Below are 20,752 nucleotides of genomic sequence, written 5' to 3' on the forward strand. Positions count from 1 at the left end.
GTCCCTTACTTAGTAAATGTACATTAAAGAGTTTTAATGTTAAAAGAAGCTGAAAAACACTTCTTGGTTATAGTAAGTATGTGATGGATAGTAGTAATTATCATGCTTCTTTTTTTTTTTGGTGAAAGCAACAATAGAGAGAAAAGTAATATTAAACACCATCCCGCATTGTAAGTGTCTCATGCAGAAACTCCCTTCATTTCCAGCTCAGTTAATAGTGACTATTGACAGTGAGTCTCTGATGCTAGCTAGTCCATTCTTGCTCAGTTCTGCATTTCTCGCTTGGCTTGGCTCTTGCAGACTTCTAGGGTTGTGGTCTTGTCTTTTTCTCAGGACAATATATTGGTCCATGGGAATCTGAGCCCCTTTATAAGCTTTATGTTCCAAGTGCCTGTCATTAAGAGAGCCTGTGCTGAGTCGACATTCGGTAGCATTCTGGGAAATCTCCACCTGCCATATGGCATGGCAAATGTCATGAGATAATTGCTTCCTTCATCCCAGGCCAGTTCCCCAGGAACCCGACGCCACCTCTGTAACACACAACACCAGTGGCTTAAGTGTACCCAGGCCCTCAGAGGCAATGACTTGAATGTTCTAGCCACACACCGTCCAACAGAGCTTAGGTTTCCCAAGTTCATTCCCATAAGTATAGCGCTGTCATTTTAGGTTAGTTGTGTTGGTTCCTGATGTTCCTCCTTAGAGTTTGTTTTAAGTACGAAGCTTTCCTAAGGTAATTGTGAAGTGGGTGTCCCTGCAGTGCGTGCTTCGTGTGTTCAGCGCAACCCCTCACCACCGGCAAGAACTTGCTTCCATTTGTTTATGAGAACTTTGGCTCTTATTTATGTACTTGGTGGCATTAAGAGCATATATTTTTTGAGCCTGACGTACAGCTGTGTATGTTATTGGCAGGTTTCCCAAAGATGTTGCGTAGGCACTGCCTTTCTTGGTTTAATAAGTTGTCTGAACTATTAAATGTGTACAAGGTGGCTGGTCAAGTTATTTGTGAATCTTTGTGCAGCATAGTTTGTATTTCCTTTGTTTTTCTGGGTAACATTTGTTTGAGTTATCTAAACAACAACATAATTCATCCCTAACTTTTTGCTTTGAGACAAGGTCTCGCTGTGTATCTTGGGCTGCCCTAGAACTCAGGATCTTCTTGCTTTGGTCTCCTGAGTGAGGGAATTACAAGCAGGCACTGCCACAACCTCAGTTTCTCATAACTGTCATTAAATTCAATAAAGGCCATGGTACTCGAAGTGAAATCTGTAATATCAGAAGCCTCTTGTACCTTACCGACAGAAAAAGCCAATTATTTTATTTTATTTTATTTTGTGCCAGTACTGGGACTGAATTCAGGGCCTGGACACTGTCCATTAACTTATTTTGGTCAGCCATTTGACACAATTTCACTTCTGGCTTTTTGGTGGTCAATTGGAGATAAAAGTCTCATAGACCTTCTTACGAAGGGTGGTTTTAAACTGTGATCCTCAGTCTCAGTTTTCTGAGTAGTTAGGATTACGGGTGTGAGCCACCTGGTAACTACTTTTATTTTTATAACTTTAAATATGTTTTAGAGTTTTGTATTATTGGTTGATGTATGTCTTTTAGTAGCTACCATAGGTGTGAGTGTGTGTGTGTGTGTGTGTGTGTGTCTGTGTATATGTGTGTGTGTCCATGGAGTTGAGATTTGATATACTTCAGATTTTTTTCCTCTAGTCTTCAAAATTTTGTTGACAGAAATGTCTGTTTCACTGTTTGATTGAGAGCCACAGATCGATTCCTGGCTCCCTGACCGTGATTTCCTCCTGCGCTTGGAATAGCACATCCTCTCATTTCACTGACCATTTAAATACTACAAACGTATACATTTTCCGTGTCCATCATACATTAAGTTTGTTTACTGACATGTTTTGTTTTTTTTTAAAAATGAGAGTTAAATGAAAATGGCCCATTATTGACTAGTCGCAGGTCAAAGTTTTCCAGATCCTACAGGTACCTGAGTAGGCTCAGACAGAAAAATCCTGGTGGGACAGGAAAAGTAAGAGTCGTACACATGAAGGAAAAACACTTACTCCTTCACAGAAACTTTGGGACATGGTTGACAAAGACAGTTGGAACTTCTGCTGGGTAGAAATGGGAGCAGGGTGTACTTACCAGAGAAATCTCAAACCTTTCCTCCCAGCCTTTATTCTCAGGGCTTGAAGATTACTTATTTAATGTTCAGAAGCACATCTCCCTTTTCAACAGTGAGTGCTAATTCTTAGAATAATCTCAAGAAATTCGGTCTGTCTCTGAGGAGAGATTTTGATTACCTTGCCCAGTAGGACCTTTTCTTGCTTTCATACATTTTAGGTTCCTTGCCTTTGGTCTATTTTCTCAACAAACTGCCTGTGTTTCCGAATTCCACGGCATACTGAATTGCTGTGGTATTCGGTGATCTTTTTGCTTGGAAATCACCGCACGGTGAGGTTCTGCCGGGGCGTTCGGAGGCTGCTCCGGGCTCGTGCTGAGGCAGGTGAGGTGGCTGTTGGGGTGGGGAAGGGTGGATGCGGTCGTAGAGCTGGGACTGTCCAAGCCATAGACTGGTCCAGCTCAGAAAAACAAGACCTTGCTACGTCCAAGTCGAGCTGATGTGACTTACCCAGGCGACTTACCCTCTGCCCCATGATAATGGCATTTCCCTCTTTTTAGCATTGCTAGTTTGGCTGTGTTCCATTAAGGACACATTAAAAAATCATATGTAAGGACTGGACAAGAGACCAGTCCCTACTCTGGAGATTCTCTGCTCCATTTCAGATATTCCTTCCTTTCCCTTCCACTTAGGCCTCTGAAGAATTCTTCCTCCCATCGAGTTTGTCCATGAAGCATGATGCACCAAAATGATCAGCACGCACCACTCTGAAAATACCTCATTCACCCACAGAGTCGTTTTTCCCTATGCCAAGGGCTTTCTTCCAGGCTCGTGGATTCATTTTCTAAGGGAGACAAGGACCTGGGAACACTGTAGAGTTCAATATTTTTCTTCACCTAGCCCTGCTTGTCTCATTCCCATGTAAGTTTTCTTCCATACAATTTCCAACTCAGAGCCTTTTTTTTTCCCCTAGTAAATTTATTTTTTAAGAATTTTTTTTTGTTCTGTGAATGATACTAGGAAGCAGACTCTCAACTGGAATTCCGGAACACCATTGCCTCCCCCACAGACAGCAGCGAGACACCTGTCCCGAGTGGCAACCCACTAACGGGTCCAGTTTGTGATACTGCTGTCACCCACAGGGACCTAGAATGGGACACCAGCTGAAATCAAAACCCAAGTTGGTATAATGTTTCAGCAGAGCTTAGACCTAAGGTAAAAGTAGTAATTATGAAGATTGCGGGTTTGAATGATTGTTGGATACTATGATATGCTGGAGAAAGACAACAATATTCTGAGGGAGAGTGAAACATGAAAAAAGCAAACAAACCTGAAAGTTAGAGGATCTTATTGCAAACATAGGAAGAAGCTCATCTTCCACAACTGAGTAAAGAACCAAATATATTAATAATAAGAGCAGCAGAGTGCCATTAAAGGTTGAATTCTCATTTCAGCTCCACTGCTTCACTTCACCAGGGTCCATTTGTACATGTGGGTCTGTATCTCAGATTCGAACTCCCTGATGGAAAGGAAAACCGTGTTATAAAGGGAATGCATTCTGAATCCACACAGCAATCGCATAAAGGAAGGAGTCCCCAGTTAGAGGAGAACAGCTTCTCTCTCCTCAAGTAACCACCTAGCAGGGATAAAGCTGAAGCCAAACACTCTGAAGATTTGTTGGCAAAGGATCTGTGTTAACACTGATACTGAGTTCTTGGGCACTGTCACAGCCCTGCTAGAGTGATGGCATCTCAGTGCCTGAGAGCAAGGGGAGTCTTAGCTTACGCTCAGTTCACATGGAGTCCAGTTGATGGTCAGTTTTCCATTCAGCAGAGACAATTTGGAGAGATGTGCTTAGTAATTGTCAGGAAACAGTGGACCTGTCTTGAAATAGCTCTTGTAGTGAGGATTCTTTCTTCACACAGCTTCCATCAATATACATTACTGTTTAAGAGGTAACTACTATGCTTTGGTTTCTGATTTCTTTCTTTGTATTTCTAGAATATTCCAGGACCTATACTTTTTCTTTTTCAATCACCAATCCTCCTTTGATGTATCTTCATCTTGGCTTTACGATTTCAAAAGAAATGTACAAAGCTCTAATGCCAGTATTGCCATTGTGCATTCCATGCTTCTCTAAACCATCCAATTCTTTGTGAGAACAACCCTATAGCAAATATCAAGTTAGTTAGAAAATAGTTATTCAACAGGAAATGTGCTAAGTAATTAGGAAGGCATGTGTAACATGGTTTAAATACAGGAATCAGATGATAATACAGAGAAAAAATGTGAACTCACCCTCTAAAAGGCACTTTGGGGTTTGTGTTTCCCTTGGAAAATTTACCTGGTGTATACTTTAGCACAATTAAAAAGTCAAAAAGTAACCATGAAAGAATACAAATCAACAATGAAATATTATTTTAGACACTTTAAGATGATTATTATTTTAATAACAGATGTTGGTAAGGAAGTGGGAAAATTGAAGCCCTCATAAACGGCTAGAATTTTAAACAATGTAGTCACTTTAGAGACAGCCTGGTAGTTTTTCAAAAGGTTTAACAAACACTTACCTAGACTTACCATATAATTCAGCAACTTTAGTTCTAGGTATGTAGTCAGGGATAATAAAAATATATGTCTACACGAGACTTGTATTTTAATGTCTATAGTAACATCATTAAAAGTATCCAGGTGACAATAACTCATATGCTTATCAATTGAGTTGGTTTCTAAAAATATATAGTATAATATATGTATATATATATATATATACACACACACAGTGGATTTTTATTTGGCATTAAAATGAAATAATGATACCTACTACAACATTGCTGAACCGATATTGATTATATTTAGTGTCAGTTACACACGTTTCATATCGTCCTATTCTACTTAAGTGGACTTGACTGACATGATAGTTGGCAGAAGACTGATGGGCGAGGATGAATGACCTGCTACGGGGTGTGGAATTTCTTGTGTGGTGAGGAAAATGTTTTAAAACGCATGATGGATGGGTCCACAACTCTGACCTATGCAGTAAAAAAATTACTTTGGGGAAAATGTAACCACTGAATACATGAATTTTATGGTATGTAAACTATGTCCTAAAGAACCCACTATTAGTCATGGCAGAAGAGAGATATAGACTTAGAATGTAAGATATCACGTGCAATAATAACCAGAAGTGTTTGAAAGTGTGAGTCAAAGAAATTCTGGCAACAATGACGCAACAGACAGGAATGAGAATAATGAATGCGACCAAGAAATGGACTCTTTTGCATTTTGTAGACACATAATGGTATAGGTGCCCATCAACAAACAGAGAAAGGAAAAATGTGGTTTGCATACACAATTGAGTTTTACCCAGCTGTAGAGAAAAATAAAATGTTATCATGTACTGTAAAATGGGTAGAACTGATATCATAATGCTAAGTGAAATAAGCCAGTTCCTACAAATGCAAATACACATTTTTCCTCTCACTTGTGAAAACAAAAAGAAAACAAAACAAACAAAAAAAAAACAACTCAAGATCATGACAGAAAAAGGGTAACTACTAGTGAGGTACAAGAGTAAGAAAAAGGGGTGAGGGAGGAGGGGTAATAAAAAACAGAGGCAGAGAATATGATCAAAATATAGTGTAGGCATGTATGGAAATTTTGTAATGAAGCCCTGTAGTAGGAAAAATTTAATATATGATAAAATCGGCAAAAATTTCTATAAATTCTGTAAGTGGCTTGTGACAGAAACTGACAAAAGGAAAACTATAAACAACTCACAAGTAATCAATGGAAAAGAGGCATTTTTCCTTGGCCAAATACTGAAGATATTTAATAATATTAATATCATTAATTAGCTATTAATAGTATCAGTATTAATTAGAATACTAATATTAATATTGGTATTATTACAATTAACAGTTGCACAATATAGAGATGCATTTACTGAAAGGAAAGACTTTTTGTATGAAAATGAACAATGGGTAACAGGTACGGGAAGTTCTTATATTCTTGTGTATGTTAAAAGTTCTGTTTAGTTAGGGATTCTTTGATGTTTGGCTTTGAAAAACATCCATCTCTTGCTTCCATCATTGAACTTAAAATCCAACTCAACGGTAGGCAATGGCATGTTCACTATTACCTGAAGGAATCCATATTTGGGTCTACCAGTTCATAGAATACAATTTGACTGTGTGGATAAAAGCCTCTATATGCACCTCAGTCTTGCCAGGCCTTTGAGGAGTTTCCGGCTAGGGCCTATTTCCATTGTCTCTGCTCACTTCCTCCCATTTCAGACCACCGATTTCTTCTATCTCAACCGCTACAAAATTCTGTCTTTCAATTTCAGAATGTCATCAGAAATTGGCGTGGTCCAACATTTTTTACCTAATGGAATAATTTATTTTCTCTGCACACAGCTGCTTTCTCTTTGATCACAGGGTTTTCTTCCTTTATGTTTTACCCCCATTTTCAGTACTTGATTCACAGTCAGCCTTCATGTGCCAGGTCTGGTGTCTTGTATTATGCATGTATTACCTTCCCTCCAAATTTCCCTGGCTCTCTCAGCTATTAGAGCGCGTGGTGCCTGCCGGTCTCCATAGCACTGATTTGTCCTTCCGCCTAGCTGATTCTTCATCCTCTTCCTCACAACTGACAATTCTGTTACCCTAACCGTTCAGGAGCCTTTGCCAAGGAGATACTTGGGAACGCCGGCTCCATTATTGCCATAGGATTCATGAACTTGACAGTTGTGGGCTTTCCCCATGGTGTTTGGTACTAGTACGTAGGCTTGAATTTAAGGTTTCACACACTCACTTGATATTTTTGCTCAAGGCTGGCACCCTAGCCCTCGAGCCACACTTCCACTCTCGTCGACTGATCTGCCTGGATTAGCTTTAAACTGCATCCTGGAATTCAATCTCCTTTTTTTTTCGTCCTGGGGCTTGAAAAGTCAGGGCCTGGGCACTGTCCCTGAGCTTCTTTTTGCTCAAGGCTAGCACTTTGCCACTTGAGCCACAGCACTACTTCCAGCCTTTTCTGTGTATGAGGTGCTGAGGAATCGAACCCAGGGCTTCATGCATGCTTGCCAAGCACTCTACCACTAAGCCACCCTCCCCGTCCAGAATTGAAACTCCCAAGTAGCTAGGATTATAGGCATGAGCCACCAGCACCCAGCTGACAGTTTTCTTTCTGGGAGCATGAAGACATACACCTTTTTCTCTTCTACCAGCTGGTCACTTTACACATTGCAATGTATTTACAGCTATAATACACAGCAATTAAAGTGAGTCTAAGCGAGTCAAGTCCCCTGTCCCATGGTAATGAGGAGAAGCAACGCCAACAGGTGGACTGTTGAGCCCGACTCCAGAATTCCTCAAGGGACGCCCAGCATTGAAATGCAGCCCAGAGCTGGACAGCCACTGAGGTGGCTTCTCCCATTGCCTCCCAGCTCTTTGAGTCCTTGCCCTTCAGAAACGAGGCAGCATTAGGGGAATTTTCCACAATGTACCCTTCTCAGTTTTTGCTGAACCACGACTTTCTATTAAGTGGTGGCTCACTGGATCGTTCTTTGCTTTGACTCAAAAGTGAGTTTCCTCTGATAGAAATTTCCGAAGGTTTATAGTACCAGATTGACACTCTCACCAAGACCCACCCAGTGCTGGAAAATGTTCTTAGATATAAAGATATCCCTTCGTAGTCTTTTCTTAAAACTAGTTTGCTGGTTGTAGGGAAGGACTGTTGAGAGTGTTTTCAATTTTGTCTGCTAAATCCTTGCATTTTTGTTATGAGAAGATTTTGACTAGTTTTCCTTTTTCTCTTAATGAATCCTCTATGGACCTAACTTTATAGGGTGCAATATTGTGAGATAATTCACCACTTTCCTTATATGTTTAATAAACGTGGTTTTTCATAAGTTAGATTTAATAAACATGGTGGTTAACTATGGTTATAGAAACACACTTCCCAAGTGGCTTACTTTTCCCTTCTCTTTTTTTGTGTGTTGAATAAGGCAATTATATTCTTTTTCACATATGCAGAAATCTTCTGCGGGGAGTAATATTGCAACCAACTTTGCCAGTAAAATTTCTGTTGCAGCAATATGGCAGGAAGTAATTTAAGTATTTTTTTCCATAGGAATTCGGCTGTAGTTCACTTCCCCAAGTTTCCCACTGCATATATTAAGTATACTACAATCCCATCTATATCTATCTATATATATATACAGGCAAGCTGTTGAAATCCAATGGCAAGGATGATGCCATCCGACATTTTAGCACTCACTGCCTTCCTACTATCAGCTTGCTTTAGAGCTTCCTTTCATGGTGAAGTGGTATGGGGCTAGAGAAGAGACAGATGTAAAGATAAGTCATATCTCTGCCTCTTTTATTTTGTTAAGTTCAAAAGGAAACAATATCCTTCACTGCTGGTTTTCTAAGGATCTTCCCTTCTCCTCCTCTTCCTCCTCCCCCTCCCCCTGCCTCCTCCTCCTCCTTCTCTACCTCTTCCTCCTTCTCTACCGCCTCCTCCCCCTAATACCAGTAATGGGGTTTAAACTCAGGGCCTCTCATTCTTATTTAGCTTTTTTATTCAAGGCTGGTGCTCTACTGACCGAGCCAACCTCCACTTCTGGCTTTTTGCTGGTTAGTTGGAGAAAAGAGTGTCTCACATTTGTTTTCCCCAGCCTAGCTCTGAGCCTCCATCCTCAGATCTCAGTCTCCTGAAGATGCAGTACTGTAGGCATGAGCCACTGATGCCCAGCTGTGAGGACTTTCTTCCCTGGTGTGTTGCAGCCTCCGTGTAGATCCAAATCTTTATACAGCCCCTAGACGGCCCCACGGCTCCTGAACACGGACAAGCGAGAAAGAGATCAGAACACCTTAAGAAAGATACTTTGATTCTTATACAAACTGCTAAATACTTATTAAATTAAATTATTAAAGCAGATTCTAGAAATCAGTGTGTAGATTCAATCAAGCTACTTTGAGGCTTGTCTGCGTGCTTGAACATGTCTAAATGAATCTCACTTGAAAAGGTAAAAGATTAACCTAAAAGCGCTACAGTAAATAAAAAATTACTATGTCAAAAATAAAATAATTGCTTACTTGCAAACACAAATGGCAGTGTGTGTGTGTGTGTGTGTGTGCGCGCGCGCGCATGCACATGCGCGTGCACTGGGCTTGAATTTAGGGCCTTGGTGCTGTTCCTGAGTTTTTGTGCTCCAAGCTAGCATTCTACCACTGGGACCACAGCTCCACATTAGCTGGTCCTTCCTCCCTCGCTCCCTCCCTCCCTCGCTCCCTCCCTCCCTCCCTCCCTCCCTCCCTCCCTCTCTCTTTCTTCTTGGTGGTTAGTGGGAGATAAGAGTCTCACAGCCTTTCTTGCTCCAGCTGGCTCCACAGTGTGACCCCCAGATGGCAGCCTTCCGAGTGGCTAGGGTTACAGGCATGGGGCACTGGGGCCTGGAGTGGCAGGCACTTCTAACACGTTTGATTACATTCCCTGTACTACTTCTCAATAGGATTTTTCCAGAAGCTGTCCCCCCCCCCCCCCACCCCTGGAGAGCCAGCCTGTGAAATGCCAGCTCTGCCTTCCTGCCCTCAAACAAGTCACTCTCTATCTATCTACAGCAGCCTCTACTTCACAGAAACCTCGGGGACTCACTGAGCTCTAGAGCGCCTCCCAGCCATTTATGGAGAAAGGCGGTGCCCTATTTCTGGAAGGCATTGGGCCAATGGGAACACGTTGAGAAATGCTGGAAATTTTTTTTTTTTTTTGCCAGTCCTGGGGCTCCACAGCGCCACTTCTGGCCATTTTATGTATATGTGGTGCTGGGGAATTGAACCCAGGGCTTCATGTATGCAAGGTAAGCACTCTTTGCCACTAGGCCATATCCCCAGCCTGGAAATCTATTTCTATGGGATGCTCTTGGCGTATTGAATTTATCACTACTTAACTACAATTGATTTATCAGAAGAACATGACATTAAGATCTTCTAACATGGGTAAAGCTCAGAAAAAGAATATAAAGAGGTTATTTAAGCCCTTTTGAGAAGACTTGCTGGAAATACTCCCTAGACGTTTCCTGACATGAATGACCTTGTTATAGCAAGGACACTCTACTTTCTCATTTTATAACTTGCTATTACCTCCTAAGAAAATATACATTCCGATGCTTTGAGTAAGAATGCATTAATTTTTTATTTTAAATTGATATAAATATATATGCATATACTGGCAAGGTACACTATGATGATTTGATACATGTATCTACCATATATAATGAGTAATTAGTATTTCTACCCTTCAAACACTTATTTGTGTTGGACACTCTCCACTATTCTCTTCGTGTGTGTGTGTGTGTGTGTGTGTGTGCCCATGCACACTGATATTAGAGCTTAGATTCAAGGCCTGGCTGCTCTCCCTTTTTGGTGCTAGGCTGGCACTCTGCCACTCGAACTACAGCCCCTCTTCTGGATTTTTGCTAGTCAACTGACAATGATATGAGCCAGCAGCGCTATTCGAAACAATTTTTCTAATTATTTTGAAACAGATAATAAAATGTTTCAGTCTATATCATTCACTGTTGCAGAACATTGGTATCAATTTCTCCTATGTAAGTGAAAAAAGCTGGAAGAATAAATTTTTAATGACCACTTTCCTATTTATATATGAAGCAGATATTCAATGTCAACCCTGTGAGAGGACAAGAGAAAAATATATAAAGTATGAAAGTAAAAGAAACTCAATGGTTCTTCAACTAACTTAATTATGTATAGATATCTTAGTGGAAATTACACCTGCGAGGAAGGCCCATTCTTACAGTACTATTCCTTCCCTTGAGCCCAAACATGACCGGCAATTAAAAGTTTTTGAGGTTGGGAAGTTTCCTCTCAAATAGAACTCCTGGAACTCTCAAACCACTAGACAACAAACTGGGAAATGGCTTTCAAAACCCCAATTTCTGTTGTTTGAATTTCACATGAGAAATAAAGGTATGTTTACTTGGAGTAGGATTTAGTAACAACACAAGTCAGAACTGAGGAAATACCTAGGTTTGCCCCATTACCAGTTTACTTGGCAGTTTCTGGGTCTTTGTTTTTTGGTCCTTGTTATTATTTTTGTTATTATTGAGCACTTCTAGTTGATTTTCTTCTCTGCCTCCTTATCTCCACCCATTGTTTAGGAAGAAGGAGCCCTTGTTCAGGATTTTTCTGGAACAGAATTGTGCCATTACCAGAAGCTGGATGATGGCGGTCGGTTGTTTAGGCCTGCATTGTTACCAAAGTGAGCATTGCCATAGCAGATGTGAATGAGTAGGTCACCCTCATCTGTCTCTGATTGCCAATACTCCTCAGCATTACTGGCCACCTGCACAAAGGGTGGGACTTTGAGGAGCTGTGTTTGCTTACACGTAGCAACTGTTCTTGCACACGTTAGTAGAGAGACTTCTGGAAAGGTTCTCCTTTCTCTTTGGGATGTTGCTCACTCCTGCATCCTTCCACCAAGTGCTCAGAATGGAGGACTGCCCACCTGACGGAACTCACAGCCCTTTGTTTTCTGAAGAGGGAATCATTTCCTCTTTACCTGGGTAGAGTCAGAAGCCATGTGGTTAATCACCAAGATGATCCCCGAAGGCTCTAGGGCTAGAGAAACAAACGAATCAATTGCAGAAGGAGATGGCTGAGTCAATTGCTCCCAATAAAACGGAAGTAGTCGGTGCACAAATCCAATGCTAGTAAGGAGAAGGCATCCCATGTGATTCTTGCTTTCTTCTTATGAAAAACCAGTGACTGGGGATGGTTGAGGGAACCATTCTCATGATGTTTTCACAAGGAAAGCCCTGAACACCAGACCCAAAGAAGAGAGTTTCCAACTATGGAGGAAAGCCCAGTTACAGGGACACCCAGAGATTTTTATCAACCTCTAAATGAAAAAGTATCAAATTCACCTACCCGGTTATAATTACCTTCTTCTCTGTGATCCACAGTCATCATCTATTACTAGGGAATTATTGCTCAGGAAGATATCCCATTAGAATTAAGGAGCACAAAAATGAATTTATTTTATCTAATTCATCATCATCACCCTATTCTTTTTGAGTAAGTCACAGAGCAAATGCTAGCATATACTGCATACTTCATGTCTTGAATCAACAAGGAAACCATGCCAAATGTCAGATTAAGTATTCTACAGCTGAAGTGTTTGCATAACTTTTTGGTGGCTACCATTTAAAGAAAGAAAAACAGTGATAGACCTCAAAAAATATTCCCTTAACTTGACATGCTCACAGTGTCCTGCCAACAACTGCTCCAACTTGGATGGCCTGGCCATGCGTATCTTGTCCGTAGAGCACCTGTGCCAACTGGCTAGCAGACCTTGCATTTCCATTCTCCCCAGAGGAGTGAAGCCCCACTGTGTACCCGGAGGCCACAGAGGCACGGCTCTTTAGTTGAACCCATGCCTGCTTTGGCTGGAAGTGAGGCATTTTCAGAAGGAATTTCCTGGTTCTGGACACGTCTGTCACGTTTCCACAATGACTTTGCGACCCCTGCATGTGTTTTCAGTTTGGGTTGGCTCTGTGGAGCTAACAAGGAAACTGGAGACAAGCCTTTTATTGGAACAAAATAGTCACTCTGAGCAAATCAGCCTTGGTATCATTGGCTGGGGCATGGCTTGTATTCATTTTAACTTCATAATTCTAAAAGGGTTGCTTCAGAAGTGATACTCTCTGAACTCAGGTTATATGTTGGACAGAAGACAGGCTACATAGTCCTCTATGGTCTTGTCAGACTTAAGATTTAAGCTCCTACTAGGTGTCACGTGTTTTCATGCATTATCTCAATGACTGTTCCTCACCGTCCGGAGAAGGCATTGCTTTTCCTCATTTTCTCAAGGACTTGGCAGCTGCTGAGAGACTCGCCAGAGTACAGGAAGTTAAGAGCGTGGTTGTGAAGTCTGATAGCTTAGATTCATCTCGGATATGCCACTCAAGCTTCAGGTCCTTGGAGAGTCCACTTCATTTCTCTGCTCCAATTTCCTCTTCCAAAAAGTGGGATTCACAGGAGGAGTCTTTCACGGGGATTAGAGTCAGGTGCGTGAAGGGATGGGTAGGCTAAGGGGTGGGCAGGTGTTCGGTGAAGATCACTAAGTCACCGAGCAAAGACAAGCGGAGGAAGGCTGCTCCCCGGGGGTCTTGTTCATGTCATGTCCCAGGACAGTGCCCTCCTCTCCCAACGGTACTACTTAATCCACTCAGTGCAGGAGACAACCTGGCACCCTTGCTTGCAAAGCGTTGTTCTCATGGAGGCAAACCAACTCTGAGGCTCTGGGTCAGGCTCTGGCTAGGACAAAAGAAACTGTCCGAAAAGGAAGAGGAAGAAGAGACAGGACTTGTGAAAAGGAAGACATTTTAGTTACCGCTGAGTCCTGGTCTATTCCCTGCCACCAAGGCGGAACTTAACTCCTAATGTTGGCGTGTGTTCGTCTCCTCGTGGCGGGTGGGCCTTGTACTCAGTGCGTCCGCGTCGGTGCTTGTCGGGCGCTGGGCTGCGGTGGGTGCAGGGATGAGTCAGGTGCGGTCATTTCCCTTCCTGAGCTCCCCCAGAAGCCATGGAACTAGCCCGGCCAATGCAAGGCTACGTGATCTTGTGCTCCATGGAGGGCTTCCCTTCTAGATCCTCCAGAATTTGCCTAGAAGGGACTCTTCGGTGCATCATTAACTAACACATAATCGTGGATTTCTGGAGCTTTGTAAACAGGCTTAAGTAACTTTCTTTAATAATCCTTAATAAGAGAGCAGAATCCAGAAGCAAGATGGAGGCCCATCATGCAACCAGCTTGGCTAAGCACTTGGCTTCTTCTCCAGTCTTACAAGGATGTCTTGGGCACTAATTGTATCAGTATTTACTGCCAGGAAATTCCCTGCAGAAGAGCCGAATGTGAGTTCTGACTTTGCCACTTACAAGCTGTGTGACCTTAGCTACCATCTCTCAACTTACATAAGTTTATATATATATTGTGTATGATCTGTACAACAGAGATGAGTAACAGCCTATAGATTTATTCTCAAAGTAGGAAGATTAATATCTATGCAAACTCTATTTGTGTTATAAAGACCCGGAAGTGTTTATGTTACTTCTCCTACTTTCACTTGCTTCATTTTAGATCATTTTTTTTCAGACACAGGTATAATAAGCTCTATAAGAACAGGTGATTTACTTCATTGTATCTCCCTCAAATGTAAAGTAACTCCTAGCACAAAGTAGATGCTCAGGGCATATTTATTGAATGACTATGGTAATTTATTTGCTGTATCATGGTGAGTCTTATCTCAGACCTTATGAACTTTCTAAGGGTAAATATCAGTGCCTAGTTCTTGCTTACATCTCTCTAGGGTCTCATATAGTACTTTGGTGATTGAGAATTTACTGATTTTATACAATGTCTCCTTTGTGACCTGAAAACTCAATGAAATATGTGTTAGTCAGCATTACTTTTGCTGCGCCAGAAATTCCAGATGTTTCAATAACTTAAAGGAGGAAGGATTTATTTTAGGTCATAGTTTAAGAGATTTCAGGCCACAAGTGCTGGGCTCTGTTGATTCTGGGCTCTATGGATGCGTGGTGAGAATCAATGTCATGGTTAGGGAAACATGTCACAGAGAGAATGCTGCAGTGGCAGATGGAAGACAGGGAGGATTTGCAAAAGCAGGGGCCAGAATAAAATGTGGATCCCCAGACAGGCAAACAGCAAACGACTTCCTCTGTCCAGACCCCACATCAGCTCCTCCCAAATACTGCACTCAAAATTCGAATCTATCAGTGGACTAAGTGGTTCATTATATCAGCACCTTTAAAAGCAAACCATCCTTGAAAACAACCTCACTGACGCACTTCAGGTATGCATCCTAATTTTCTAGGCGTTTCCCAACCCCATCAGGTTGACAGTCAAGATCAACCATCACAAATAAGTGAGTATCTTTGCTCATGTCTTAGCTTGAGCTCTCTATGGTACAACAATACCATAGACTGAGTAGCTTAAACGACAGATACAGACATATGTCTCACCGCTCCAGAGGATGGGAAATACAAAATCATGTCAGCTGGAGTAGGGTTGGTAAGTGGAAAGGGGAGCAAAATAGCAACAAAACAACACAAAGCAAAAGAGCAAGAACAGAACCACATCTGGGTGTATTTTGCCAAACATCTTATTTTACAAAAAAAATCCTGCTGTTCCAGCCGAACCACTTTGTAACACCATTGGCCCACGTCTGGGTACAGCAGCTCAGCAGGGACTTTCCTAAACCCAAAGGTTATCCAAAGACTACATCCACCCCTCATTACCTCCCCTCAAATCACCATGTTGGTTCTGAGGGTACCCTTTCCCCAGTTCCCAGTAAAGTCCTCCTCCTTCTAAGAAAACGGCATAGTTATTTGCATAAGAGCATCAGGTTTAACCTCCCACAGTTTACAGTCTTCAGTGTGCCTACCCCTCAATTCTTCCTTCAGCAGGACCACAGCCTGTCATTCACCTCCAGTTCACCATCAGTTCACTTCCCGGAGGTCAGTTCTTGACTGCATGCAACTGTCCTCTTGCAATGTGCTCTCTCACAGCTCTGTTCGCTTCCTTTTTCTTTTTGTAAAGGGCACAAATTCGAATGTGGAGGGTTTATGACCTCACTTAACCCAATAAGCTCCCCAAAGCCCCATTTCCAAATGCCGCTGCGTTGTACAAATTTTGGGGAGACATGTTTAGTCTGTCATCTCATCTTATAGATGAGAAAGTGACGCTGAAAGCCAGTGCTACTGGAGAAGTCAGATTTCGAGCTCAATTCCATCCACAAATGGGAAGAGTTAAAACACCACAACTTGCCTGATCTAAAACTCATTGCAACTGTAGCATCCAGCGCAGTAAGGAAACTCTTGGAACTGTAACTAGGCAGGACCTCGAGTATAGGAATGGCCTTGCATACTGCCAACACAAAGGTAGATTTCCATTTTTATTTCTTAATAGAATTAATTTGTAAAGTTGATTCTGTACAACGAACTCCATCTTCAAAGGGACAGGGATTCTCTGAGATAGAATAACTCAAATAGGCTGTACTGCCCCTAAAATAGAGAGAGACAAGATTTGAACCCAGGCCCAGGAGCCTATAAATCCATGAGAGAACCCAGTTCTTAGTATGGCCATTGAGAAACCATTTTGTTCCTTCCTGTTGGGCTGCTTGCTGTAGAGGGTATAAATCAAGATATATATATATATATGTATATATATATGTACATATATATGCATACACATATACTCATGCATATATGCCCATGTGTATGTATATATACATACATATATAACTATATCCTACATGATATAGTATTGTGTGTGGATGTGTGCATGAGGACATGGAAAGTCCTTAAAGGTACACAGTGTTTCCAGATTCAGTGAGTTCTGCAATCCCCACATATGTCTGATATTTGTTATCAAGCCTCTGAATTCTCAGAACCTCACAGGAAGTCAACCTAGATTCTGAATTTAATGAGACTTATCTTGCACCTATTTTTAACGGAACTCTGCTGCTGACTTTCAACACAGAGTGTGCCACCATACAGTCCTACCACAGAAAAACCCACAGTCCTCACAGAGCATAGTGGAACCAGGCAGAGTGCAAAGCCAGGTCACAGCTCAGAGTCGGTCCTGTCTGCTCTGTTATGCACAGGAGAAGGAACTCTGTGGTTTAGGCAAAGAGTGGACTACAATTAAATCTGTGTGTCTATTGATATGTGATGATGCTTCCTCATTTTAAACCTCTCTTCTACCATACCATGGGCCAAAGGAAAACAAATTAAAATGCAAGCTTTCTTTAGTGGATGAGTATAATAAATAATAAATGTGGAACGTTTGACTCATCTGATTACTGGATTTCCCCTTGGTACCAACTAGATGCCAAAAAATTAGCTCCTCCCTAGTGTTATGTAGGATGTGAACTTTCAGAGGACTCAATTTAAGAAGACCTGGAGCTGGTGGTGCTATCGCCCTTTGGTTCAATTCCTTAGAAGTAGATTCGCTTTTCCTAGATGAAGAAGGGAATGGACAGACAACAAACATGCCCACCATAGCTTCTGCATCTGCAAGAAGAAGGTCATGAGCCAGAAGAAGGCTGAGGACTACTGAAGCTCCCATGCTCTCCCATGATCTGATGCTCCCTATATGGAATCTACTGTCCTGCCAAACTCAAGCCTATTGTCTTATATCCCTGACACCCACGCTACTTTGTATGGAATCGGCTTCTTGATATTATGTCTCTGCAAACAAAATGAGATTTTTTTTTTTTAGGTTCAAAATCATCTCAGCAAGAGCAAGAACCCAGTTATTTTATCCCTCCTCAGCAACCCAGTCTGGACTCAAGAACCAAACAGCATGCCACAGAGATGATAAGCTGTCTATCCTACTTCTAGCTGGCTTCAGCCCTTGCCTGTATCACTAGAGCATTGAAAAGATTATAGACATATCAATCACGTTTCGTGCAACTCCAGAGTTCCTGGGAAATACATGTTTTCAAACTTTAAAGTCGTTCTAAAGCAAGTTGTTGTTTGAAATACTCATATGGCAAAGGGACCTTCTCCTTAGCAGATAATCACTCTACCAGCTTTGCTATTTGGCAAGCCTAAATGTTCCTAAATTGGATTTACATAAAGCAGAGTGTACCTGTGAGTAAATAAGAGAACATTAAGCTCAGGAGAGTGGCAAAATTCCTGGTAAACCATCTGTGGCGTGTGTTTATGCCTGCGGCAGAAAGCCATGGAAGTAGCTCATCAATACTGAGTTTAGAAGCTAAGAAACTAGGAATCCTGTAAATGGCATTCTTGTCCTAAAAGCACACTCTTACTGCACCTGGATACCTACGATAATTTCCAGAAGAATAGCATAAAGAAAACTAAGAAAGTTTAAACAGAAACATTTTTTGAATGTGATTTTATTTACAACGACAATTGTATATACTTATTGTATACATTTATATATATATAAATGTGATATGATATATGTATACACTGCAGAAAGAATATATAAGGCAGGTTAGCATATCTTTCACCTTACACACTTAAGATTTCTTTGTGCTAAGAACATCTAAAATCTACTCTTTCAGCAACTTTGAAATATGCATTTGTTAACCATAGTCCCATCGTATGCAGTAGACTACTTAAGGTTTATACTCTTATTAACTTTCCTTTTCCATCTACCTCCAATTCTTATCCCCCCAAAAGACCACATTATTCTAGCGCCATGTGTTTGATGTTTATAAATGCCACAGACAGAAGAGATCATGCAGCATTTGTCAGACTTATTACTTAACATAATGTCTTCTAGACTGATTTCATGTTGTCGCAGATGACAGAATTCCTATCTTTCTTTCCTTTTTTTTTTTTTTGCTGGTCCTGGGGCTTGAACTCAGACCCTGAGCACTGTCCCTAAGCTTCTTTTGCTCAAGGCTAGTGCTCTACCACTTGAGCCACAGCGCCACTCTCAGACTTTTCTGAGTAGTTTATTGGAGAGAAGAGTCTCACACACTTTCCTGCCTGGGCTGGCTTTGAGCCACGATCCTCAGATCTCAGCCTCCTGAGTAGCGAGGATTTCAGGTGTGAGCCACCCGGACCCGGCCTCCACCCATTTTTTAAAAGTTGGATAATACCCCATGGGTTCTGTACTGCACTTGGTTTGTCTGGCCCATCCCATCTTGTGATGACCACTTAGCACCATTCCACACCTTGCCTAGCATAAATGATGCTACAATGGGCACCAGCATCTCTTTAATAAATTGACTTCATTTTTTTTGTATTCATATACAAAAGTAGGAACGTCACATCCCTGCTAGTTCTGTTCTTTAGAAGGAATCTCTTACTTAAATAAGAAACTGATTTTGGGGTGCCACTGAAGAGCCACCTTCTAACGACATTGAATCTGATAAACAATTGTAACATCCAAATTTAATTAAACTCCAAATTAAAATCCCCCGAACATGCAGGCTTAACAGGTACGTGGGAGGTTGGGTGTCAGAAGTGGGACTTGTTCTGTTCTCTGAACAGAGGCTCTTCGAGCTTGACTTTTTATACTTCCCTTTCTTTTTGGCGGACTCAATGTGTTTCCTTTCAGCCACTTCAACCTCATTTAAGCCACCCACATCGGCTACTTAGTCTTTTGAAGCTACTTCTGGCTCAGGTTATGTCTTCTTCCTCAAGTTTCCTTGTTTTCGAATTTCATAAATGTGAGGTTTATTTTCATCATTCTTTTCCCTCTTTCCCCACATTTAGGTACAATTTATAGTGGTGACAGAAAGACTTTATTCATAGTATTCAAACAATGAACAACTGTGTATGAAACTGCAGAGTATCTAAAGTTGAATCAAACTGAGTTCTAACCCTCATACCGTTACAATTTATAAGAAAGATAGAATACAAAAGTATGTGTATTATGAACATATATACAATACCCAGGGAACCCGAATCAGTAACAATGACATCAGGGGTAAAACCCTGAGGAGGAAAGTGGCAGAATTTCACATGGTATGTCGAAAATAACAACAACGAGAAAGCACTTATTTCCATACTTGGAGTTCGTTTCGCTTAGCATCATCTTACGCGTTCATATGTACACATAGCTATTGAGCTATTGTGATCTTCTGCTAGGATTATCCTAGATGTGTACTAATTGTAAAGAAAGGAAGAAAGAAAGTGGCCGAGATGAGATTCTCTAAGGAAAGTGATATTTGTTCTTCCTGGGGAGAGGAGGATGAGTAATATCATATCTGTGTTTGTTTGCTTGTTTGGAGACTGAATAGGTGCTTTTCTAAATTTAATAAAAATAGCTTTTCTTTTCGTGACATCACAACACCAATAAATGGTTTTCCACCAAATTTCATGGCAATCCCATAGAAGGCTTTCAGTGTGGAATGGGAAAGAAAAGGAAGTAACCATAAGATTTTCTAAAAATTGAAATAACGTTCCTACCCTCTTTTCTATCCCTGCATTTAAATAAAAATAAAAATAAAAATTTTAAACAGTCACCTGGGAATCTTAAATAAAAATAGAGTAGGAATCGTTTGTCCTTTTATCCTTTGTCTCTCGATTTTGATATTCCCTTTCCATTCCCTAGTTCTTTTTTTTTTTGAATCTTGATTCACATATAATTCTTTCAACAAGATGTGAACACTTTAATTTAAAATTAACTAATAAATCACAATTCTGTATTCCTTTTAAGATTATCTTGTTTAAAAAGGGCACATTTCAGGATTAACCAAAGCATATTTCTAATACCAATTAGTGTATCCAAGTAAGTAAAGAATATAACACAGTGCAGCTCCCTCAACCTAGGGGTCTGGTTTTAATGACAAAGTCCGTTGCCAGCAATGGACATGCAGGTGACCATCAAAGATGTAAGTATAGATCCCAATCAGCTTCTATCAATGGGAAAGACCTTTGCTGAGTCACAGCATAGAACAGGGGGCCTGGGACTTAAGCCATGAATGAGGCCTCTGAGTTAGGAGTGAAGTACCTTCTGCAGGGGTCCTGAGGTACAGTTTCCAGGGTACTCTGATGAGGTCCAGGGATAGCAGGGGTAAAACCACAGGAAGGG

General features: G+C 41.2%; 1 long non-coding RNA gene across 1 annotated transcript; it reads left to right on the top strand.

Annotated features, from left to right (window-relative positions):
* The first annotated feature begins 4,500 nt into the window (after positions 1–4,500).
* Positions 4,501–19,800, top strand: LOC125367426. The gene is made up of 4 exons (XR_007214084.1): positions 4,501–4,511; positions 5,675–5,681; positions 6,480–6,482; positions 19,673–19,800. It is a non-coding gene; the product is annotated as an uncharacterized LOC125367426 (long non-coding RNA).
* Positions 19,801–20,752: the final 952 nt, after the last annotated feature.

Source organism: Perognathus longimembris, chromosome 19, assembly GCF_023159225.1.
Source record: "Perognathus longimembris pacificus isolate PPM17 chromosome 19, ASM2315922v1, whole genome shotgun sequence".
NCBI lineage: Eukaryota > Metazoa > Chordata > Mammalia > Rodentia > Heteromyidae > Perognathus > Perognathus longimembris.